The sequence below is a fragment of the Macadamia integrifolia genome, unplaced genomic scaffold (assembly GCF_013358625.1).
Source record: "Macadamia integrifolia cultivar HAES 741 unplaced genomic scaffold, SCU_Mint_v3 scaffold946, whole genome shotgun sequence".
In the NCBI taxonomy this organism is placed as follows: Eukaryota; Viridiplantae; Streptophyta; class Magnoliopsida; order Proteales; family Proteaceae; genus Macadamia; species Macadamia integrifolia.
Window position 1 is genome coordinate 112339 of NW_024870591.1, and position 26078 is coordinate 138416.

The following is a 26078-nucleotide window of genomic DNA, read 5'->3' on the forward strand; positions in this document are numbered from 1 at the left end:
CATTATTATAAGTCCAACTTTATTTTTTTATTAGTGTTCAGGGGGTGCTAGACACAAGGGCTATGTGTTCCTTGGTAGTTACAACTACCTAAACCTATTTGCCGTGGGTGCGGTCTCTCAAATCATTCTGAGAAAACTAAGGTGAAGACCTAGCCATTGTATGTTATTGGTGAAAACTGAAAATGTGTTCCCTTGGCTGTGGGTGTAGTCACAATTAGTATTGAGTAAATGCTGAGCCCGACAACGGGCATTACTCCGTGCATGCAGATAACTAGCGGAAGCACGTATTTCTTGTATTGTGGATATGTATGTTCGTATTTGTATTGTGGATTTGAGTGTTTGGTTACAGAATGAGTGTGTACATCTGGTAGACCTGACCACTTGGTGGTGCAGTGTGCATGTGCATACGACTGTGTATGTATGTGATAGCGATTACCGTGTGAGATTTATGAGATAGCTCTAGGCTACAATACAGGTTATGTGAGTAAGTTCTGTGCAACAGTAAGAAAGGTCAGTAGTATACATAGCAGCTCTGGCCAGCATTAGTAAACTGTGCTATTGAAGTGCAAATAGTGATTGCCACATTAGAGGTACAACTGGAAAATGAAAAAAATATTTGGTACACTGATTCACCCCCCTCTCAGTGTCAATCGGGACCCAACAGTATTATCCTATTGTTTTATATTTTTCACAAATCGATGGTACTCTTATCCTCAAATTTTTATATAAATTTATTATAAAATAAAAAATAAACAATTCCCTTTCCATTTTAGAAACTCTTTCTTCTCATTCCACGTTTATCTCCAAGTGAGGTCTCTTCTCTTCTCGTATATCTCTGTTTTCTTTTTCTTCTCAACCTTAATTACATACAAATCTACCACTGAATGGTAATAAATAAAATAAATAAACAAATTCCTTTACATAGGTAACTTATTTTCCCATTTTTATCTCATTTCGTGTCCAATATTGGTTCCACGTTTCTCTCCAACTAAGGTCTATTCTCTTTTCGTATCTACCTCTTTTCTTTTATTCTCAACCTTATTTACATCCAAATCTACCACCGAATGGTAAGAAATAAAAAAATAATCCACTTGTGTAGGAAAATTTTTTTGCCCATATTTAATTACTTTCATATCCACTATTTGGGATTTTGTTCCACATCTAATTCTTATTCCTAATATAATTTCTCACATGGTTGAAAGTAAAAAACCCAAAATTAGTTGTTTCCTTAACTGATAAGGAGAGAGAGACAGAGTCGGGAATCACAACGGTGTCGGTTGAAGAAAGGGTCTCTTTACTATGTGTCAGATTTCTAAGAGCAAATAAAAGGAACTCATCGATGATCTTTTTAACTTCTGCTATCCTATCGGAAGATCCACTGACAAATAAGCTCTAGCAATCAAAATCATGTGCCAACAATTTGAGGAGAAAAATAAAAGATCCATCTAAAAAGGAAAAGGAGGGTAGAGGGGGTGGGAGGGAGGAGTAGGAAATGACGATAGCTTTGGCTAATTGGAACTTCTCATCTTACATGGATCCTAAAGCCCCCGTTGAACCACCAAGAGAAACCCAAGAGGTGGCTAAGTTGAGCCTTGAAAGGTTTGAACTTGTATTCAACTAAAGTGATTTTGTTTATCACCTCTCCCTCTCTCTCTCTCCCCTTCTGTGTGTGTGTAAGTGTTAACAAAAATTGGGGCATCCACATTCAGGTTTCACTACTTGTTTATATTTTTTCAGGTACTCCATATAATGCCCCTCGGTCGGAGGGATTATGAAAAGGTAGAACAGAAACTCTTTTTTGGCTCCTTGGTTTAAAATTTTTTATTACTTTTTGTTCACTTCTACGGATGTTACATCTGTAAATTTGTTTGTTTTACAAAATATAGGTGCCTCTCTTCCTCTTTCTATGTTTCTCGACTCTTAATTGTGAGTACTCTTTGATCTCTTCTTGTGGGGGGTTATTTTCTGTTTCTCTTGGTCTTTTTGTTTAAGTGTAAGGTTTCTCTCTGTTTTTATAGAGACATCAGTGAACTTTTATTTATATATTGGTTTTACCTTGAATAGTGTGTTCATGGATGCTCTTGTTTCAGTTTTGTTTGACTAAGAACTTTAGATTCGTAAGATCGTGATAGAGTCTCCACGTGCTAGAGTGCTACAATTAACAGAGCAGCCAGTTGAATTTCAAAGAAAATGCAGTTTATATCCTCAGGGAGCTCGTGCTCTTACTACAAGAGGAACTACCATCTCCTACTTGTTAGTTTTATGTCATATCATGCTTCAATTTATTAACAGACTTTTACACTATTTAACATTTGATGTAAACTCTACTTCTTCCTTCTCAAACATGTTTCATTCTTACAAGAACGCCTTCATTTAATATTTTTTTAACTAGACAAATATGTCAAGACTTTTCTGTATTGATAGCTACCGATCTGAACATCCTCCAGCTGGTCCAAACATCAAAATGTATAAGATAGATACCTTAGTTAAGGTTGAATATATAAGTTCTACATACTATTTTCAGACTAGGACAAGGCAGAGTGTTTGACTTGGTGGTAAGGATACAACATGTGGATTTTTATTGTTAGTTTTTTTGTTCTTGGCTTGGCTTGTTGGTATTTCATTTATTTACCAATTTGAATAATAGTTAAAAATCTTGGAACAATGATTTTTATGTGCCCACTTGATTGACTTGATATCTTGTGGTTGTTTGCTGTGTTACTGAGTGAACAATGAAATTCATTATCTCTGATTGCTGTGAGAGGACATGAAAATGTTTTATTTTATGTTATAGTTGAGTGTCAAGCTTAGGGAGGCTTAAACCATTCCATGACAACATCTATTGGGAAGGTAATGTATTTTCATATAGCTTTGCCTTCTATAGTGCTGAGCTCATACTTATACATGTGGAGCTTACCTCTTGGAGGCAAACCAACATGCATTTTGTTTTTTTTTTCCACTTTCTATTGGCTTCATAAATTCAGAATTTGAATTATATCTTAGTCTTTCTTTTTTTTCCAGAAAGCTATAAATCTATTGATTTAGGATTTTGATGTAGCAGTATTTGGGACTAATTCTTTTATACAGGTTAGTGCGGCATTACCACCAAGTGATGCATCCATGGATGTGGTCATTGGAACTCTTATAAATGTTAATTTGACACTAGAAGGTAATTTATTTCTTAGTGATATTTTTTCTTGCTATTTTATTCATATTATTTCTGTCAGAAATAGATTAAAACATTTCAAATAGTTCAACAACTAAAACTATTTCTGAGGTCTTGTATTCAACAAGGGCTTCAATTTCATCAATTGAGAACACATATGATAAGACAAGGAAGTTTCTGAAGTTAAAAATCCTATACTTGTGTTTCTCCACACACACACAAAAAGTAATTATTAATATTTTTTTTGTCAGATATTGATCCTCTTTTGGGTGCATTGTATGGAGATAATATATATTGCCTGCCATCCTTGTATAAGTAGAATTGTATTGGGAAGGGCTAATGGATTGATAACTGGTAGTCATGTTTTGTAGACAACTATTTTTCGTTTTCTGCTGAAGTATGTTGCTCTATATTCATGCATTCTGTCTTTATGACTTTATATCAGAGCCTTTATACTGATATTTTGTTCTTCTAGTGCATGTTAACTTCTCATTAATTTATGCATCTCAAGGATTGTTAATTTTTTTTTTACTTATTGTAATAGAATACTTCGTTCAAGTACAAGATATCTATCATTTATTTTTCTTGTACATACGTTGGATACATATAGATTCCCAATGTCATTTGATTATTTATCCATAATCCAATGAGTTTAATAATTGATAGTATTTTTTGCAACTAATTTTTTTCTTCTTTACTATGTTACTCTATTTATGGTTTGCGCAGTTTTGTTTATGGTACCATCTTCACCAATCTTTTTTTAGGGAAAAAGAACGCTACCTGGTCTCGTGGATCTTGTGCCCAAATACAAGGGCGCCCACAATTACCACCGCACCTATATTGAAATAATAAATCACATCCATATTGATGCTCTTGTGTGTGCTCTCATTGACCCCTGCGCTGGTGTAGGGGCTATACAACTATTTCTCTCTCTCTCTCTCTCTCTCTCTCTCTCTCTCTCTCTTTCTCTGTTTCAAAAATACCCAAATGCATCTGATTGTTGTTATTTCCTTTAATTAGGTACTCTCACCCCTGGTGTGTGTAAAGTTTCTGAAGTCTGATGGTTATGATAAACTTAAAGTGTTTTCATCATACCATGAAGAATACTATTGAGTACGTCAGCAATCCTTCATTTTCTCTAGTGAAAAATCCAATAATCAATATCTCCACATTCATTCATTCATTCATTTTTATTTTTTTTTTGGCTGAAGGTTAGCAAAGAATTTATTAAAATTGAACGAAGGAAATACAAAGATGCCCAAATGGGCAAAACCAAATAAACTCAATCTCCAACTCCACCTTCATCATCGCCATCAACAATGAGGAAATCAAGACAAATAATAATAATAAAAAAAATAGAAACCAAAATTCAAGAGAACAGGAACATTGGTTTCACAATAGCATCCCACTCTATATTGTTGAAGGAAAATCCAGGAGGAGTATCCTAGTCTGTGGAGGTACAGGTTGCAACTACATGTTTGGCCAGTCCACCAGCCACAACGTTAACCTCCCGGAAGCAATGATGGATACTCCATCCTATACTGTCTAAAACCCCCCCAAAAAAGTAGTCATTATTGTTTGTACTTCCATGAGATTGATTTCTTCACAATACACCAGACCATAGCTTTAGAATCACATTCTACTTCAATTCATGTCTAGTTAATTAGATTGGCGACACGAAGAGCTTCAAAGAAAGTAGCAAAATCCGCATAAAGTCTTTGGAAACACCAACAAAGAAGGCAAAGCATCTTATAGCATGATCTAGATTATTACAAATAATCCCACTTGCACGTGCATAACCCAAGTTGACTAGGGAACACCCATCAATTTTATTTTGCAACAACCAACTGGAGGGCTAACCCAATATATCTCTATGTCCATTCCATATCTTAAGTAAGTTTAAGAAAATGAAGATGGTTGTTGTTTTGTAATTTAGTTTCACATGGAAGTAGGGCTAGCTTGGGCTTGCGTTTCTCAATTGTCTCTCAATGTATTGTCTTTGTTTCATTCATTAAAACTTCATAAAGATAATAAAGGCAACTTATATATATATATATATATATATTGGTGTTTCTTTTTAACTTATGTGTTACGCATTATTTCTATGAATTTACGGATTGTTATGAGTAAGAAATTGGGTATGTTTTGAATGCTCATTATTTCAAGCAATTCTTACTAGATTTTTTATTTTGATTGGTATGATTCTATTTTGTTCTTACAGTTTCGATGACATTGTAAGTTGGAGCTATGACAACTAACTATAATCACTGCATGTAAGTTAGAGATATTTTGGCTTGAATAAGGAAAATTGATTCTATACTATGAGACATATTGCCTTTATTGTAATTTTTGTCTGCACATACATACACTAAAAAATGTTTCGCCACACATGCATTTGCACATGGTGTCCAAGAATGAGTACCCATCTTCACCATTGACAATGACTTCTTTGTAAGTCTCTTTTTTTTTTTTTTTTTTTTCTTATGTTTTTCAATAATGTCCATTTTTCTTTGATTTCGATTTTTTAGAGCATTGGGTGGATGAAAATTTCTTTTATTTCCTTTACTTCCAATTTCAAATCTTTATTTGCTTATTTGTTGTAGAATAAGGATTTTTACATTCTACTCTAATTTTAGCTTGCATAACAATTGTGTTTTAAGCCGAGTACGTAATCTAGATTAGTTTTTGCACACTATGTGATATTCATGTTTTTCCTCACGACATTTTGCATAAGCAACCATATCTAAATATATTTCTATAATTTCATAATTGAAATTCAATGTTTATCATTAGTTTGTATTGTCAATGGGTAATTGATACCACCTCTTGGATGGTGAGCCAAATGATGATGTGATAGAATGGTCTACCATGGACACCAAGGAATACATTAAAAATCTATGTGCCTTTTGAATACCTGAAGTATAGTATATTATTAAATAGTTAAAGTTTGGAATTTTTGCTTTTTCTAAATTAAAAAAAAAAAAAAAAAAAAAAAAAAAAAAAAAAAGAGGCTTCCCATTTGACAAAATGCTATTGTGATCAAAATATGAACAATTTCAGAACGTGGGTGAATATGATCATAATGTTCCTCTCTTCAATAAACAACATTAGGATAAGGATGATCAAATCATGAACTGATTTTACCCTTAGTTATGGGACCTAGCATTTGGTTTGGGCATTCCAAGGCTTATCCACTATCATTATCCATTAATTTTTTGGATTTTTCACCATTTTATTTAATAATTGTTTATAATAATGTGATGAATTGGATGGTAAAAGACCTGTAAGCACTTGATCCTGGTTCTTATGTCCCTATGGATGTAAGATGGCATATTTTCTTGTATAGGTGCCACATGTGACTCAACTTTTACACATTTAGGCCATCATTTAATCATCAACCTTCCTTGAGAAGTGGCATATTATAGTATATTGAGTATTGATATTGTATATTAAATAAATATGTATGCTAAATAAGTAGATCACTTGTAAATCCAAATGTGTATTTCTTGATCATTTGTTCGATGTAACTTTGTTATAGCTGTTTCCTATAAGTATTAATAGCATAATGATTATTGAAGATGTTGATAGTCTTAGTTTCTTTTAAAGTTTAGCGAACCAATGATGCACTTTGGTTTTTCTATGTATTATATTTCCTTCAATCTATAATATCAACCATTTTCACATGGATATATTTGGTTGAAGTGTTTGTCATCAGAGAAGCTTTAATGACTAATAGATGGCGGCTATCTCTAAATAAAAGAGATTCTTTTTGTCTTTGCAGTTTTATGGTAAAGAGAACCTAAACTTCTTCTCTTTGTTGGATTGATTCACTTCCACACCTCAAGCATCGTAGTTGCAGCCTAGCTCAAAGATCCCCAATCCTGAATGGAAGAAAACCAATCAGATCCAACTTGTGGATGGGACACATATATTTGAGCTGGTGGGTACTGAAAAAATGTGTTTTTTTCTATATTTTGGGATGTTTCTTGGCATTGATTTGTTGTTCTAATGGGGTTTCCTAGGCTGCATTTGTGTTTCAGATAATTATTTTAGGGAATTGATCTTATTATTTTTTGTTTAGATATGATGAGTTTAGGAAATCTCTTGTCTGATATGCTAGGAAATGTTTTCTCATTCTGGTTTTTTTTCGTAGAGATTAACATAAAAAAAACTTGTCTATTCAAATTCCATGTCGTCCCAACTTATTATGCAATAATATTGAGGTTACTCACAAATCAATGAGGATAAAAACTTAGATAGACAACTATGAGAAATATCGATCAAACTGTATGAATCTATCTATCTCTCTCTCTCTCACACACACACGCACACAAGCCACATGTGCTTATTTACTAGTGTACATATATATATATATAGAGAGAGAGAGAAATAGAGATCTCCTGGTTCTGTACGGTGAGAAGAAGGAGATAGGTGCAATACCTTACTCCGATCGAGCAAAGAGACTAACACTAAGATAGGTGCGATACCTTACTTAGAACTAAATCGTGCTTAGATCAAAATAAACAAGTAAATAAAGAACAAGACCATATACTCAAAATGGAAATACAGAAAATAAAAGCTGCTTAACTGGATCTATTTCTTGGAGTCAAGAGGCACGACTGTAGGCTTTGATCCAAGGATAGAACAAGAAGCTGCTATATGCAGATGCAGATGCAGATGCAGAAAGCTAAAAATGCAATCAAAAGTATTATATTTGAAATTAAAGTATACAATATTTGGAGATTTTGATCCAGAGTTCTTGGGTCTTTGGGTAGGCTTGGGTTAGAGGGTTTGAGAAGAAGAAGGGTGTTTGGCCTTTGTGGAGACTTTGGGCTGTAAGTGGCTAACCTTTGAAGGACGATCAGACTTGAGATGATCGAAGACTGTTTGTTGAAGACCGGTGGAGCACTTGGAAGTCTGACGGAGTTCTTGGAGATCTTGGAAGAACTTGTGCAGATGAAGGATTCTTCTGCAGAGCTTCTCTCTCCTAATTTGTCAGTTCTAGTTTTTCAAGTGGTTTGGGTGATGGGGTGATGCTCCTTTTATAATGTAAGGAGGCTCATTTGAATTATATGTGAGTTTTTGGTGGGTTTGGGTTTCATTTGGTACAGTACAGAATTTGGAATAGTGCCTAATTTCATTTGGCACTGTACACTTAAATTTGGGACACTATTTGGGCACTGTTGGCGCTGAAAGTTGGAGTTGCTGTCGACAAATGATTTGGAATCTTTGATAGAGTTGTTGTCGACAAGTGATTTGGAGTCTTCAATGATCTTACCACGGCATTCCACGTGTCAGGGAAACTGTTCTCCGTATTGGTTTGATCAAGAGGTTTGTATCCTATTTGTTTGAGCCGGATTTTGGCCGGACTGTTCTTTAACCTGGGACAGTAACAGTACCTCCTTTCCTTAATAGGTTGTCCGAGGTTATTTGACTAGGTGTATTTTACGACTACACCAGTCGGCTAGTTTATTTCCGTCCTAGCAGACGTTAAGGACCAAACTATGGTTTGGTCGATGAAGACTTTGATTTTGTAGCCCGTCGAGATCTCCGGGAGGTGACTTCTTTGAATTTTCTTGAGGAAGATGCCTTAGAGCTGGCGGGCTCATAGATAGGGTCATCTTCATATGGATCTTGGCCATAGCATTGTTCATGGGCTGGCATAGATCCTTTGAGGGAGTTGAGGCTGTAAGCACTGTCGCTAGAGCCTTCATTATCTGAGTCGGACCCGAGCTCAGCCAATATGGCAAGGAGGGCTTCCTTCTCACTTTTGATACTTGATTTTGATGTGCTTTGAATTGTTGGAATAGGTTTAAGACCTATGAGGCTTTTGATGAGTGATGATTTTTCATATTTGGAGCGTCACAGTTGTCCCACCATTTGACGTTGAAGGTCCGGCAAAGGACTGGAGCGATCCAGTCGGGTGTCTGAAAATCATATATTTGGTATTCCCAGAAAAGTATCCATGCCAAACGGCAGTGGAGAAAGAACCGAAGGAGATTAGGTTGGTGAGGACTTGTGTTTGAATTTTGACAAAATATTTGGAAAGAATCTTGTATCTGTGGTGGGAGGATTTCGATCATAGGACCGTATTGATCCCACCATTTTGGAAACCAGAGGGGAGTTTGGTTATTGAATCTATATTCAAAACAGAAGAACCAGGAATGACTGTTAATTCTGTTCTGAAAGCAGAAGGCTTTGAACTAGGCTTCCTGGTAATAAAAATATGTAAAAGTTTGTGGGTTGAAGGTATTTGAAAAACTTCTTGTATTTAGGGGATGACTACCCCAATCCTGGAGAGTGAGAATTTTGCAGATGGTTACAGTTGTGTGTGTAACTAAAGTTTGATCATTTTTGTCATAATTGAGTTTGAACCTGATAGAATCACTTTCTACGAGAATGTATTCATAGAATTCTTGTGTTTTTACAGGAGAGGTTGAATGATGATGCCATCCTTTATAGAAAATTTGTTGTGCCAAGTTAATGGGTGAGTCTGCAAATTTGAAGAGGGGTTCTTCGATGGTAAAAAGATCCTCTTTGTATGGTTTTTCATGATATTGGCTTTTGGTTTTGGAACCTTGAGCTATTTGGAGGGGCTTGGCTTGAGTGGTTTGTAGGCTGGAGCTTGCCTTGTTTGTAGTTTAGAGGGGACCAACGGCTGAGGATATGACCACAACATGGGAGTAAGGCTTATTTGCAGAGGCCAACTGGGATTGGCTTCTAGTAACTATTTGGTTTGATGGTGCAACAGAGACAGCAGAGGCAGCAGAGGCACCATAGCTGGATTTGGTTTTGACAATGGAATTTGAGGATGTGGACTCCTTAGGGGGAGCCATCCTGATAAGGTTGATTTGAAGAGTCTGTCCCTGTAGGAATTCACGGGTAAGAAAGTCAGGGACAAAATTGGATTCTCCTTTAATATATTCTATTTGAAATTCAAAAATTGATAGTAAAGCTTGCCATATGGCAAAGATTTGTTTTGATGCAAAATTTGAAACATCATTTTGTAAAACATATTTAGTTGCGCTACAATCAACACGAACTAAAAATGGTTTATTTAATAATGTATTTTGAAATTTTTGTATGCAAAGAACAATCGATAAAATTTCTTTTTTGATGGTACTGTAATTCTTCTGGGCAGAATTCCAGATACCAGAAGTAAATTGGACTAATTGTTCTTTATTATCATTTGGAAGTTTCTGTTTGAGAATTCCTCCGTACCCAATAGCTGAGGCGTCGGTTTCGACTATCTTAAAAGCCTCAGGGTTAGGGATGAATAAACAGGGGATTTCTTTGACTAATTTTTTAATAGCTTGTACAGTTGAGGTTTGGGCCGTAGACCAGGGTGTTGGTTTCTTTTTAAGCCGAAGGTATAAGGGTTCGGCTATTTTGCTGATTTGGGGAAGAAAATCACGAACGTAATTTAAACTTCCTAAATATCTTTGTAGTTGGGTTTTATCGAGAATTTGATCAGGGAATTTTTCACCAAAAGTAATGGCACGATCGAGGGGGCTAAGAGTACCCTTTTCAATCAAATGTCCAAGGAATCTGATTTTGGTGAGAAAAAATTCCATTTTTCTTTTGGAAAGGACTAAACCATTTGATTTGATAATTTGGTAAAATATTCGTAAATATTTAAAGTGTTGCTCAATTGAATTTGAAAAGACAAGAACATCATCAATATAGACAATAGTGAATTGTCCATAAGAATTGAAAATGTCATTCATAATCTTTCGAAATTCACTTGGAGCATTTTTTAGGCCGAATGGCATTACATTCCATTCATATAGGCCAAAGGGGGTTGTGAAGGCAGTTTTGTATCTGTCTTTCTCATGAATCTGGATTTGCCAAAAACCAGATTTCATATCAAATTTTGAAAAGATTTTTGCTTGGTAAATTCTTTGTAAGAGGTCCTTTTGGTTTGGAATTGGGTACCGGACCCATTGAAGAGCATCATTTAATGGTTTGTAATTGACAACTAACCTGGGAGTTCCTCGTTCTATTTCGGCGGCCTTATTAACGTAAAAGGCTTTACAACTCCAAGGAGAAGTACTAGGCCGGATGAGTTTTTTGGCCAGAAGGTCATTAATTTCTTCTTTGCATGTTTCAAGAAGAGTTTGGTTCATTTGGACTGGTCGAGCTTTGGTTGGTATTTGAAGACCTGAAAATCCTAAAACATACGGAAGGGAAACCATATGATGTTTACGATGCCAAAAGGCATCAGGGAAGTCAGAACAAAGGTTGGACTCGAAGTTGGACTTAATTTGATTAATCTGATGGATGGTTTTGGGATATTTAAGTTGGTCAGAAATCCGTTGGTGAAGGAGTTCTGTTTTAAGAAAATTTATTTGTTTAATTTTGTTGAGGATTTGGTTTGTAGAGTCTTGAGTCTGCAGAAAGGGGAATGCAATTTTTTGACCTTGGAATTTTGTTGTAATACCATCTTGGGTAATTTTGAAAGGTTTTATTTTTTCTAAGAATGGTTGGCCAAGGATTATGGTTTGGTCAAGGTCTTTTGCGTGGATGAAAGTTTGGGGTAGGCAAAGGCCTTGGTTGCAGACATGAATATTTGAAAGTTTATATTGGACATTCAACCCAGATCCATTAGCCGTGTTAAGACGTTGGGTAGTTCGTTCATAAAACTGGGTTGGAATGGCTCCTTCGTTGATACAGTTGGCATTAGCTCCTGAATCAACTAAGACAATTGCAGAGAATTTGAATGAGGCATTAATTACTAAGGTTATGTGAATATATCAATTTTGACACGTAATGGTAGACACAAAACCAGGGGTAGTAGGGTTTGGTTCAGTGAGTTCTTGATTTGCAAAAGGATTTGTTAATGGTTCACTGTCTGAAGTTGAAGCTTGTTGGTTTTGTTGCCAATTTAAGAAGGCTAATTGTTGTTTGATATGTTTTATCTCGTACTGTAAAGTTGCAGTGGTGGTTTCAAGAGATTTGATTCGACCAGAATGGTCAAGAATAAGAGGTTTTGATATCTTATCGAATTTTTGCATAATTTGGTGGAGATTGTAAGGTTGAGGAGAATTTTGGGTAGAAACATTGTTTCTGAGGTGTTCGAGGCAGGCCTTCTTTTGTTCGGGGTCTGCCAAACTATCGATGTAATCGAAAATATTTGAATTTGGTGATGCACAGAGCATTCGGACAGATTTGGGAACACAGTCTTCGCAGCTAAGACCAATAATGCATGAATCACAAGCACAGGCCTGAAAATTCTCATTATTAGATGAGCTGGAAGAAGAATGTTCAGAAGCTTGGATTTGATTAAGTTTGTAATCTTCATCTTCAGAAGAGGATGAAGAGGTTTCTTGAAATAAGGAAGGAATTTGGGTTTTGTCTTGTTCGGAGATTTGTAGGGAATTAATTTTATTTGAGACTCTACAAAATTTGGCGATATGGCCAGGTTTGCCACATCGGAAACATCCTTGAGAGGATTTGTCAGGTTTTGAATCTTTAAAATTTTTAGGTGCCTTGAAAGGCTTTCTGTATTTGTTATACTTTGGTTTTGGAGGAGTTTTATGATAAAACTCAGGGGTTGTGAATGGTCTGTGAGACACATACTTCTTAGATTTGTGAAAAGTTTTTATAATATTTGCGAGAAAACTTGTGTTTATGTTTCGTTGGAGGTCTAAAGGGAGGAAAACCAAACTGTTCGTAGAATCCTCCTAATTCCCGTTTGTAAAATTTGTTTTCCTTATGGATTTGTTTCTTTAATCTAATATCAGTACAAAGGGCGAGGCCCTCTTCATGGATTAGACTAATGATTTGGCCATAGGACATTTGATCATAGGGAATAATCCCATCATTTTCTTTCCTAAGGCGTTGTTTGATTTTTTCAGAAAACAAAGTTGGTAATCCTGTAAGGAATTTTTCTTTCCAACAGGGAAGGTTTGCGTCAGGTCTAGTTAAGACTTTGGTTAAGAAGGTGTCTTTGTACCATTTGAAATCATGTAATTTCTTACATCGAAGATTTGACAATTGTTCGGATGTTCTATCTTTGAGACGAGAAGGGTTTCCTAAAAAGTAATTAGCAATGCTGAAAATAAGGGTATTTACAGCATCCTCAATAGGAATACCTTCACCATCAAGAAAGGGGGTTCCTTCAGGCGTTATTTGGACAACCATTAAAATTTCAGTTTTTTGGACATCGGTCAGGACATAATCCCACCAACCTTTGAGTTGGCCAGTAAAGCCAGAAACAAGTAAGGTAGCCACAGCATTATCAGGTGTATTTTTGATACGATGTGCGTTGCTAACCATGTTCATGAGATTATGTTCAGATAGACCATCTATGTTCCACTCATAGATGATACCACTTTAGTATGAAGCCTGAGGAGCAATTCCTCTAGCTTCAATTTGGAGGTCAGGGAAGACCGGATGTTGGGTTGAACTTTGACCAATTTGGTTAATTTGGGGAAAGTCTTCTTCTTCAGAACTCGAGGAAGAGTCCGAAGAACATCCTATAATGGTGCGAACACCTCTGTTGTTTGATTCAGCCGAAGGTTCAGCTGAGGGTTGGTTTTGGACTGGTGTTTGTAGATCATCTATTTCTAAATGTGCTCTAGCAGCATTCAGAATAGTAAGACGCTGATTGATTTGGTCTAAGACAAATGATTTGTTAAGAGCGAGTTGTTGTTTTTGGGGAATATTATAAGGTTTGAATAAAGGAACAGAAGTTGGAACCGAAGCCGGTGTCATTGACGAAGAGGCTATTGGTCTAGGTTGGACTAAGTTCTCAACCCTGGATAGTTGATTCCCTATGGTTTGGAGACTTAAGTTTGTGAAGTTTAATTGTTCAATTTGTCTTCTGTTTGGGTCATCTTTATCAGCAACTTTGAACGGGGAGGCAGTTATTTCATTATTTTTGTAGTTATGTTTGATACTTTCCACCAGAGGGTGGATAGTAGTGGTAGTTGGACCTGCACATAGGGTCCAAGATTTGTGGGAAGCCGTTTGGGTACATACCTGATTATGCCAGGGATAGTGGATATGATTATCCTGGGCATAAATATCAAAATATGTAAAAAAGAAAAAATTTGTTTTAAGATTCGTCATAAAATCATACCAATTTTTTCGGATTTGTGCTTGTTGTTCAAGGTTGAAAGTTTGTAAGAACCAATCACGTTTTTGTTTGTTTTTGGGTGACTCAAAATCAGCTCTGAGTAGAGGTTTATCAATTTGGTAATTTGTGGTAGTTTGGATCATGTAAACTCCGGGATTCTTAGGATCACGAGGAGGCGGAGCAGCAACCTCGGAATGTGTGGGCGATTGTTGATCAGGAACCTCAGATGAGGTAGACTCAGGGAATGTAGTTTCGTAAGTTCTCTGGGCAATGTTTTGATTGGTTTATACCCCAACAAGGTTAGGGACAGGTGGGGTCCTAGTTTGGGAAAACCATTTGCTTATGTCAGAAGAGGTCGATGCATCAGAACATGATCTTCTGGAACTACTTTGGTAAGCAGGCGAGGGTATTTGTCGGTTAAATCGAATGGAAACTAGTCCGTCAGAATTCTGGGAGATAGAACGGATGCTAGTGTTAGAGATTTGAGGGGGAATTGCAGTCGTTTGCAGCTGCCATTCCTCAGGGAAAGTGATATCTTTCCACTGACAAAGTTTTGGGTAGACTATTTGACCCTGAATACAATCAGTTTCAAGGTAAAGGGTTTGTCCCTTAGGCGAGGTCCTACGGGCACGGGGTTGAACTGACTTCATGGCTTTATATTTGATGCGGTGAATGATGGAAATTGGGATGGTTCCATGCATTAATTTGTATCCATGGGTTTTGAGGTTGAGTTTGAGTGAATGTAAAATATTTGGGTCCTCAAGGGCTATGGACATATTTGGGTAAACATTGAAATGGACGGGTCCATAACAAAGGCTAGTCTCAATGGCTCCCAGAAGGGAATCATTGAATTCAAGAAAACATTGGTCTCGAAGGGCTAACAACATAGAGGTGTTAAGACCTTCTCGGTGGAGTGGTTTGATTGCCACTTGGACTAAACCAATATGGACATAATTAAATTTGTGATCTTTGTATAATTCTTGTAAAGTATTTGGATCAAAAAGTTGGATTTCTTGTGTTTGAGGGGTGAAATTGATAGTTTGTTCTATGGTTTTGACAGTCTCGAGGCCAAACCAGTCTCGATCATAGATGTCATTTATTGAGATTTTTTGCATATTCCAGCTTTGGAGTTGTCGGTCTATTCTTGTGGTTTATTCATTGTAATTGAGCACATTAGAACTTGTGGTCGCCTCACTTGCCGATCTCATCGACATGGAGCAGGGTAGACGATTCATAATTTGAGATATCTTAAACTAGGGGTAACCACCTAGATCTAAGTTTTAAGATGGTATTTCCAACATAACTTGGGCACAAACGTGGTCTTACACTCTTCTGCCACTCCTCCCAAGAGTCCAAGGCATATACAGCGTCAAAAAACTTAAGAAATAAAAGGATTACACAAAAGAAAAGAAATCTGCAAAAAAGTAAACCGAATCCACCACCTCCGTGGCTCTGATACCAGGTATATATATATGTACACTAGTTTTCAAACTAAAAGAAATCCTGCCCAAAATCAATCGTCGATGAGAGGTCTTATTCCATTTAACCAATAAGTAGATTTCTAGCAATTTTATGAGTCAATGTTTGCACCGCTCTAACAACTTGTACATTGATAGCAAGACTTAATCCTGAAGACGTTTCTTGATATAATTTTATAAGCAATAAAGTTATAAACTTCAACGTGTTATTTTTTTGGTCTTTACTTACAATTAACCATGTTTTATGGAATGTGATGCGAAATAGACATATGAGAAAAGAGGAAGTTAAGACCTTAAGAGAAGCTCTTGAGGTGTTTATTAAAACGAGAAGTGTTGAAATGAGATCTAACGATGCATTGTTACCATTGGAACAATCTTAATCTTGTATTAATATATTTGATGTTTCACTTTTCACTTTTTGTATCTATAGGTATTTTAAATATTATATTCTTTGTTATACTTAGAAAATGAATCATAATTCAATTAAGATGATTAAGATGATTGTGTCCAATACTGGAACTTTGATTATTGAACATCCCGCTTCTCAACCTTTGATCGGCGTAGAGGTAGACTTAGTGCCTATAGGTGAAGGTAATGTTGCAGCCCCTTCTAATAAAGGAGTTGTAAACACTCAAATTTCGCAAAAAAAAAATTCAAACACTTTTTAGCACTATTTTTTTCTGGCCAATAACCCATCAATGTATTAAAAAAAAAAATGTATATAAGTAAAATTCTTTTGTTCAAGAGTCTTTAGATAATTCTATAATTGAAAAGGGATACAATTATGAGGGGTAATTTAGTCTTTCAATAAAACCTAGAAGAAGATAGGACTTTAGTCTTTTAAGCGTTAATGGAGAAATAATAGAAAAATATGGGTGAAGGAAGAGAAACTAAAGAGAAAAAATAATAGGGGATAACCTAGTCATTTCAGAAGGGAAATAGTTTTGCAGGGTTTCCCTTACAAATAGAGAAAGCTGGAAAGAGATGAGAACGAATGGGATAGTAGCAACAGATGCTCTCAAGTTTTGCACAATGAAGCTCGAAGGGAGAAAGCTATAGGAGCTTCTCGAAGCTTCGATGGTTATAATGACCTAACTGCAAGTGGCAACAAATTTGATTACAACCCTCAACTGTCCACATGGGCCATCTTAGTTGAACTCAAGTGAACGTATAAGAGGGAAGTTCTTCCGATTCTGGGGCTTTGGATTTTCTCTGGTTCGAAAAGAGCATGAAGCTCTAAAGAGTTTAGTGAGATTGGTTATTCTGAGCTAAAGTTTTTTCGGTTGTGAGGGAGAGGGATGTTTTAAGTTTGAAAGGAGTTGAGATTGACAATTTAGGGTTAGGTTAAGAGGAAGTGGGAACCCTCCTCTAAGGGAGAGGTTTTCATATGCTTCAGGTAGAAGATCTCAGTTGCCTTTGTTATTTGTAGGGGTGATTTTCCTCTTTGAGGCTCTAATTCTTGAAGCCTTCTTCTCCAACATTCTCTTAGAGAAACTCCTCAATATTGGAAAATTCGGTATTGATATGGTTTTATTCTTTCTTATTGTTTCCAATTCATCTTTCCAAACAATTTCATGTAAGAAATACAAATTGTTTTGGTCTTAGTGTTGTTAATGGATTTTTTTTTTCTTTCCAATAGATTCTTTTAAATGCATATTCCTTGCCTTCTTTGAGGTTGAATCTTATGATTTTACAGGTAGTTTAGGATCTATTAATCATTAGAATTTATGGTGTTTTGGATGGTTTAAAATTACCTCATTTCTCATGCTTTCATGCTATCCGTATTACAATCTAGTTCATTAGAATTTTGGTGAGAGCATTGTATGCCCACACGGCGTGTGAGTTTGATTGTGATGTGACATGTGCCATGATAGATTGGTCTAGGAGAACAATTCTGGCGCTACAACATTTTCCAATAAGGGGTTACTTATTGGTTAATCCTACCGTCCGATCAACCATGGTTGAGAGAATTTTCGATGACCGAGGTGGGGGGTATGGGCATCATGACAAAACCATACATTGAAAGTTTGGTTCCAATGTAGTGGTATACCCTTCATAAGATGTTGGATTCGCTATTATGGTATTATGAGAGACTAATAGGGTTTGTCAGGTAACGATATTTGGTACCAGAACTGGCACGCTCCTGTCACGCAACTAGCTTCTATCCATCGGGACCAAAAACGTATATTTGTGACTGGAGATACCACTATGTTATAGTAACACCACTAAAACCCAATATGGACTTAGAATCTTTTGATTAGGCTTGTGTGATAATAAATCGAATCATGACATTGCATTCATATTGGTGTAATTGAGCATTGATATTTTATTACATTTTATATATTATTGTGATTGCTTGTGTGTCTACCCCTCACTGGGTTTCATGGAAGCTCACCCCATTTGTTGCACCCTTTTTAGATGGTGATCTAGGGAACTGTCCCGAGACTATAGTTGAGAAGCCAACCCTCTATGGAGATGATCTTTGGGTTGAGGAGTTGGCTATGTATGAGGTTGGTTGCGTGTGACTGTGTTTTTTTGGCTCTGGGCTCCTTGAGGATGATAATATTCGTCTTTCCTTTTTATTCTTTTATGTACATATCATATGTAGCCCTAAGGGCATATTTGTAATTATGACCACTCTGTAGAAAACATTCTTTTGTGCAATTATGGTATCAATAGATTTCACCAATTGTATTATATTACGTATTACTATTATTTATGTGGATTTTAGAATCATTTCATAATTTTATGACCTTAAAATACTACATCGGAGATCTTGGATGGATTGCAGATACAGTGGTGTGTCAGGATCACTGTCAAGGTCACCTGCCTTCAGGTAAGTGGAGGCGGGGTATGACAAGTCGATAGGGCTGAAGATTCCAACATTTTTCCCAAATTTTTTGGAGGTTTCAAGCCTTGGTTGGGTGGCTAGCTCGATTATGAAGTTCCTAAATTTTCGCCTTTGGTTTGCATTGGAGCTTAAAGATGAATCCCTCTTCTTTTTAGGTAATTAAAGGCTATCTTATCCTCTATTCCTATTTTATCCTTCTCTTATTCTAATATTCTCTCCTATCCGTGATTTGCTTCCCATTCCCAAATTACCCCTTTCCTTCATGCATTGCTAGTCATGCTATCTATTCCAGTCTCTTATGGTTAGACTTTCACTAATTACAATACTACCACTTTGTTTTAAACTACAAGGTATTTACTGTAGTGCTTGTGGTTTGAATTTTCTAACACTTAGGAGGGCCCTAGGTGATCCGAATCGGGTTACCGAGTCCCGGATCCGTATAAAGTGGTATCAAAGTGAATTTCCTGTGATTTCCCAATCATAGCAGGTCATATCACGAATACTGAGTTAACAAAGTTGTTTCGCAAGCTAGCTGAGAGTCAACTAGTACTAGGTGAGAATCAATAGAAAACTAATGCCAGGCTTGAGAGGAATAAGGCCACAAATTTATGGAAGAAATGCTTGCTTTTATGAAGAAGTCAGATAAGCGAGCTGAAGAAGGATCCTCTACACCACCTCCTCAGTTCCGTACCTTACTGATTGAAGATACACCTCATAGGCAGCAACTTAATCCAGTTGTCCTCCATAATGTTACACGAAAATTTTTTGACGGGGATTATGGCTTCAAAGTTGAAGTCCCAGAGTTCAGTGGTAAAAAGGGACTCGAAGAATTTATTGACTGCCTTACTAAAGTTAAGAGGATTTTTTTCATAAGGGACCCAAAGAATCCCTTATAGACAAGAAAAAGTGTAAACTCATTCTCATCAAGTTAATTGGATATACATGTTCATGATGTACTGCATACAAGGTTTGTCAAGAGACTTGGACCCATTACCAATTGGGAGGCCATGAAGTAGATTTTGACTGAGAAATTTTTTCCTTTAATTATGAGAAGGTGATGTTTCATAAATTGCTTAATTTTCAACAAGGCAATAAGGATGTGGATACCTACACCATCGAGTTCCACAAGCCATCTTTAATATGCTGATTTCAGGAAACAGAACAGCAATGGGTGATGCGATATATCAGTAGGCTAATTACTGGGATCCGACTCGAATTGGCTAAGATTGATTTCAGGCCATTGATGTGACAGTAGCTCATGCCAGAACAACTGAAGAGAAGTCCATATATTGGAAGAGTATGATCAAGACTCCTTCAGTTTATAAACCTCCACCAAGTATGGAGGAAAAGAAGTCTGAATCTCAAAGAGTAGATAAGAGGCCAGAACTCAACAAAGAGAACATCAAATGTCATAATTGTGATGAAAATGTTCACTCCAACAAGTGCACCAATAGGACTCGTTTTGTGAATATAGCAAAGAAGCAATTGACATAGAAGAATGATGTTGATCCTGATTTACATCTTTATCCCTTCGATGACAATGTTATTGACTATGATGATGATGGTGTCAAAGCTCATTCCGATAGTATTACATCCTTCTCAAACATACTAGTTGACAAGGCTCCTCTCTTCAGACAAAAGAATACTCTCATGCACAGTTCTAATCCTATTGATGTTCATACAATTGTTGATATAGGGGTTGAAGCAAACTTCATCTCTGCTGAATTTGTTCGAGCACACAAACAACTTTTCAAGAAGAGTCACATAATGATTTGGGCTACTACAATCCAATGCCTTGCTTAGTCACCCCATTGGCGCACTGCCACATTCTTCTAGGGCAACCTTGGCAACGATATGTAGATATTCTCTATAATGGTGCACAAAACACCATTAAAGTGAAGCAAAAAGGCCTTAAGTATTTATTGATTCTACATATGTTATCAGACATGCCACGTCTTCAATAGTCTCCTACTCTTGTGACAAATCAACTTACTCTCTCTCTTCATAGAGTTATATTCTTGTCATTTGCTCCGAGATATGTGCCACATCATCACTGGCTAATTTACAAGGGTATTTTGGGAGCACAACCTAATTTGACAGAGTCTAGTTCTTTTAAGATCGGGAGAACTGATGCAGTTAGGCATTGGGTTTAAAATATATTTTGATTTGATTCCTTTCTTCTTCTTTTTTAGTGTGATAACTTAGTTTGGTAGTATTCTTATTCGATTGAGATTTTAATTCTATTTTTAGATTTAGATGCCAGTTTAATTCCATTTCAGATTAGGAAGGTAGGTTTTTTTTAGTCTTTATATACGGTTTTGTAGGCCATTGTTGATAGATTTGAAGAAATGAAAATTGATTGAATAGTTTTCTGGTTTGGAAACCATGGTCGTGAATGCATATCTCTTACTCCCTAATTTTCTTATCTTCTTTTCTCTTTTCTCTTCTTTCTTCTTACATCCCTGAATCGATTCTCTTCTCTCTCTCTCTCTCTCTCTCTCTCTCTCTCTCTCTCTCTCTCTCTCTCTCTCTCTCTCTCTCTCTCTCTCTCTCTCTCTTATTTCCTTGTTCTTGGTGGTATTCTTGGCTTGAGAAGATTACTTGTGGACTCTCTGTACTAGTCATTTGGTTCTAATATTTCAAGAATAGGATCCCTACCTATAGGCAACCTACACCCAGGGGTTCTATAGCTTGATAATTGGTAATTTCTGGAATCAAGACTAGCAAGTTTGCTGGTTCTGCTGTGAGGAATAGAAGTTCGATTCAGATTTAACTCTTGCTTGCTTCCTGGAGAAGTTCAGAACTTGTTTTTCTCATTGAAGCTTGTTGTTGACATCAACGAGACTTGGAGTCGATAGGGCTGAATATGTTTACATTTTTCCTAAATTTTCTTGAGGTTTCGAGCCTTGGTTAGGTGGCAAGCTCGATTATAAGGTTCCTAAATTTTCGCCTTTCGTTTGCGTTGGAGTTTAAAGATGAACACCTCTTCCTTTTGGGTAACTAAAGGCTATCTTATCCCCTATTCCTATTTCACCGTTCTCTTATTCTAATATTCTCTCCTAGCCATGATTTGCTTCCCATTCCCAAATTACCCCTTTCCTTCATACGTTGCTAGTCATTTATTGTTCTAATCTCTAGTGGTTAGACTTTCATTAATTACAATGCTAGCACTCTATATTAAACTACAAGGTATTTATTGTTTTTCCATTAGTGCTTGTGTTGTGAATTGTCTACCACATGGGTGGGCCCTAGGCGATCTGAATCGAGCTACCGAACCCTGGATCCACACCACATATATGCTATGAGATTGTAAAAATAGTTTTATAATGTATTAGAGATTGTAGAAACTAGGGGTGTAAGTTTGGCCCTGATGGCTCGAACCTACCCTGGTCCATCCTGAGCCCGAACCCTATCTAACCTGGTTATGAGGGTCAACCCGGCCAGCCCGACCCAACCCTGACTAGCAACCTAGGCCCATCCTGGCCTGAATTTAACCCTGATCTATTATTGTATTTGGTAACATTGTTCCCCTTCCCCTTGGCCCACATCATGTGTTACACAAGTCCCATAATGTGTTACACAAGCCATATAATGTATTACACAAGCGTTACACAAGCTGTCTGTATGACTTCAAGCCACATCATGTATTACACAAGCCACATACTCTCACCTATTGAGCTAAGACGATCAAATGGCCAAACTATTTCCCCCCTTTTTTTTATATAGGCAGTCTTTGTGTTTCATGTCATGTATTGACATGAACTTTAGATATAGTAACAATCATGAAGAATTGAGCCAAAATTTGTCCTGTCCAATTTATGGGAGATGTGGTGATGCCAAGTGATTAAAAGGTCTATCTTATAACCAAATGGACAACCTTGCTTACTACAAGTTTATCGATTAGAGGTGGAGAAGGGATGGTCATAGTCTTAAAATCTCCCCACCCCACCTTTGGTAAGTATAGGCTTAACATTTGTGACCCTTTGTAGGAAAAAAATAACGAAGAAAATACAGGACAAGTCAAGGTCAACCCAACACGGCCCAACTTTGAGCCCGATAGGGTTAGACCTAAGCGTGAACTCGATAGGGTTAGGTTGGTATTGGATTAAGTTTTGGGGATATAGGTTGGTTTGGGATTTTAAGAACCCAGGCCCAACCCGACGTTGTTTCACACCTAGTAGCAACCAAGAAGTTGAAAGGAGTGGAGATTCTCACCAACTGCTCAAACACATTAATAACTAACATCATCCTAATTAGTTTGAGGGTTGGCCTTTGGACTTTGTTCCCAATGTTATTCGATTTACAAACAATTTAAAATTTTGGACGATTGTATTATTAAATATGTGAGTAAGATGTATATAACGTTAGCTCATAGAACTCCGAGGAAAGCAAATAGTGAAAACTTAGGTGAGATGTATGTGGACTTGATTTCTTTTCTTTGATCTAATTTCTCTAGCTTCATAAAAGAAAAAGAGGTTATAGAGAGAGGTAAGTGGCATGCTTTCTCTCCAATATTTTGTTCTTATATTAATTTTTAGGGATAAAGAAGCATGCCTAGCAACGTTGTTCCTGCACGTAGACACAAAGGGAGGGAGAATGAATTCCTCGCCTCCAAGAATAAGAAAAATCTTACCCCTGTTGTGTTGTTTTCTGGTTGTCCTTGTTGGCAACCTAGCCACATGGCTATGATGATGTGGCTAGCTTGGGTGACGTGACAACATTCGGTCTCTCCAATGAGATGGTAGTGCTACATGATGTGTACAGTGTGGATTAAGTCATCTATGATAGGTGGTGCGGGAGTCTGGGTTAAAGCTAGAAAATTTAGCGTATTTACGCTCAGGGCAATTTCAACAGTGAAAATGATTTTTCCGGAAGTTAGTTCCTATGTGAAAAAGTCGAAGTATAATTTATCATTTTCAACGCATTTTATTTCATCTGGTTTCAATACTGTATGAAGAAATTACAACATCCATAGTAAAAAAAAAAACTCACTTATGGCAGTCGAGGGCAGTTTCAGCATTACATATGATCTTTTTGGGAGACAATGTCCTGTCCTCTATGTAGCAATACGAGAAAAATCCAATCTTTCCAACACAGTTGGTCTCATCTCACTTCGATTTTGTATGAGAAAGTTGTGCCATCTGACAGGTTCAGGGGCATTGTGATCCTTTTGCATGGCTGAGTCTAACGATCGGATCTTCCGAAAAGTTGTAGAGCATCGAGTCGTGGACACAATGCTTTTCATTTTGTCTCGATCGGAAATCATATGAAAAAATTATGCGAGTTTTTGTGAAGCCAGTCCAAAATTCCAAACCGAATATAGCCCAAAAGCTCTTGGTGCTGGGTGGGGACTTATGAAAAATTATTTTGAAAATGGAGGGTTTATGTGCAATTTCAAGACTTGAGCTGTTGGGGAGTTTCAGCATGAGAAATTTGAAATCAGAGGGTCTTACTGTTATTATAGAAGAGTATTAGATCTCATATCAAGGGCTATGGCTAAGTCATGTAGCCCAGATCCTAATCTAGTGGCGCGCATGAGTTTACGCTATTGGCGACGTCGATGATGCTCTTGCGAGGTTTCTAAGTAGCCTAGTTTATCGCGCTTGCTGGTTTGGCGCTCCACTGAATAATGTAAGGTAATGTGCTTCACGTGCACACCTGATTCAACACCGGAGATTCCCTTTGGGTTGATCTAGTTCAATAAGATCTTGAAGACTCCAATTGCACGAGCATCATCAATTCTCTTTTAATGAAAAAGCCAGCTGACAGCCTCTACTTTTTGCATTGACTCGACCAACTAGGTATTGACAATGAAAAGGGTGCTAATGCAAGCACTGACTGATTGTGTCATCCCATATGTCAGCATGCATCACATTATCCATATCCGACAGTCCTTAAAAATTTTCCCTTGTATGAATCCTAAGGCTAGGATTTATTACGCAGATGGATCCAAGATCTACAGTTAAGATGAGCTCTGTCTTTTCTTACTCTGCTAGCGTAAGCCACGCTGCCGTACAAAGATTCTATTACAGGCCTTTTGATTGCTCCAATTTTGAAGGGGTATAACTTTGATTCTTAGGGGGCAAAATGGTGTATCGAAGTTGCTTTTTCTTCAAATTTTCGAGCTCTACCCATTGGAATGCTTAGAACCCTATTTTGGAAGAGAAAGGGCTACGATTTTGGTAAGTAAAGCTTCCCCCCTCTTTATGTATGCCATTGAATGTAATTAGGGTTATATGGGAGATGTTTAGCACTTCATTGAAGGGTGTTTTTTAAGGTTGCTGAGCTCCATTAATGGTGTATTGACTCGAAACTAAGAGAAGAGAGAAGAGAGAAGAGAAGAAGAAAGGGGAAGTGAGGAAAGCAAGCTAGGGATTTATTGAGCATTAATGCTTAAGAAGACAAGGGGAGAGAAGGTGTGAGCACTGTGATTGTTAGTGAACACTTAAAGAACCAAGTTCACCCTAAGAGGTCAAGTTGGAGATTCCACTGGTCAGTGGAGGTTCCCAGATCATCACAGACATCCGGTTGTGAGACTCCCTAACTCTAACCCTAGATTTATTTTATACATGTTGTCTATGGTAATGAATGCATGCTAGCTATAGTTGTGGATGTATACATACTAGGTAGCTTTTGGTTGTAGGTTATTGATTATAAACCCCAAATTATTTGTATTGTGTACTGGGTGCTTAGTGGGTGCTCCCTTGTAATGGGTGCTACAATTTGTACCAGCACTATGTGTGCCATCTCAACTGCCGGTTGAGAAAATTGGGTGTGGGTGTTCCCAACTATAGGTGTAGATGTGTAGTTAAAAGTAGTGTATTGAATAGGTATGAAGCCTTTACAGGCACTACTCCGGGGACATAGGCATATTGTTGAACCCCGTAAAATCCCTGTGTTGTGGATATGTCCATTGTTTGCATTATATATCACTAAAGTATAAGTACACACTTGGAAGTTCCTATGAGAGGCTGAGTATGCATACGACTGTGTGCAAACAGGGACATGTACAACAGGGTTTGCCAAATTTAATTTTGAGGCAGTTTTAAGGGATCGGAATTAGACTCACTGGTTTATCCCCCTCTCAATGACTGCCAAGTTATAACATGTTGATGCTCCCAAATGTGTTGTGGTTAGCCCCGGTTTGGCGTAGGGACCACGCAGCCAGGCAAAGAACCCCCTCTCCCAATTGACCGACATTTATATAATGAGAGAAGACATGCATTCTTTGTTTCAAAATTTCTTCTTGTTTTTTTAGTTTCATCAAATTGTAAATGACATATATATTAGTGTTTGTATATATTAGTGTTTGGATAATTGCAATACAAGTTTCTCTTATAATTTATATCCCTCCCTTGCATTGGCACACAATCCTTTGTAATTTAGTTGTTCGTTTGTTTTGAAGTTTTTTTCTCCCCAGAAAATTGAATTATTACTTAATATTAATTTTTTCCCCTTTGGGCCAATACCAATAGGGCTCAAGTGTGACATGAGCAAAGGACC

The 26078-nt window shown here is 37.1% G+C and overlaps 1 long non-coding RNA gene across 10 annotated transcripts; it reads left to right on the forward strand.

Annotated features, from left to right (window-relative positions):
• Positions 1–1333: 1333 nt before the first annotated feature.
• LOC122070564 lies at positions 1334–18343 on the forward strand. Of its 10 annotated transcripts, XR_006137847.1 has the most exons (7): positions 1334–1599; positions 1738–1779; positions 1887–1926; positions 3088–3169; positions 4187–4279; positions 5388–5439; positions 6948–7300. It is a non-coding gene; the product is annotated as an uncharacterized LOC122070564 (long non-coding RNA). The 10 variants fall into 10 exon arrangements; XR_006137849.1 differs by lacking the exon at positions 4187–4279 and adding an exon at positions 18143–18343 and having other exon boundaries at positions 1887–3169; positions 6948–7106; XR_006137844.1 differs by having other exon boundaries at positions 1887–3169.
• Positions 18344–26078: the final 7735 nt, after the last annotated feature.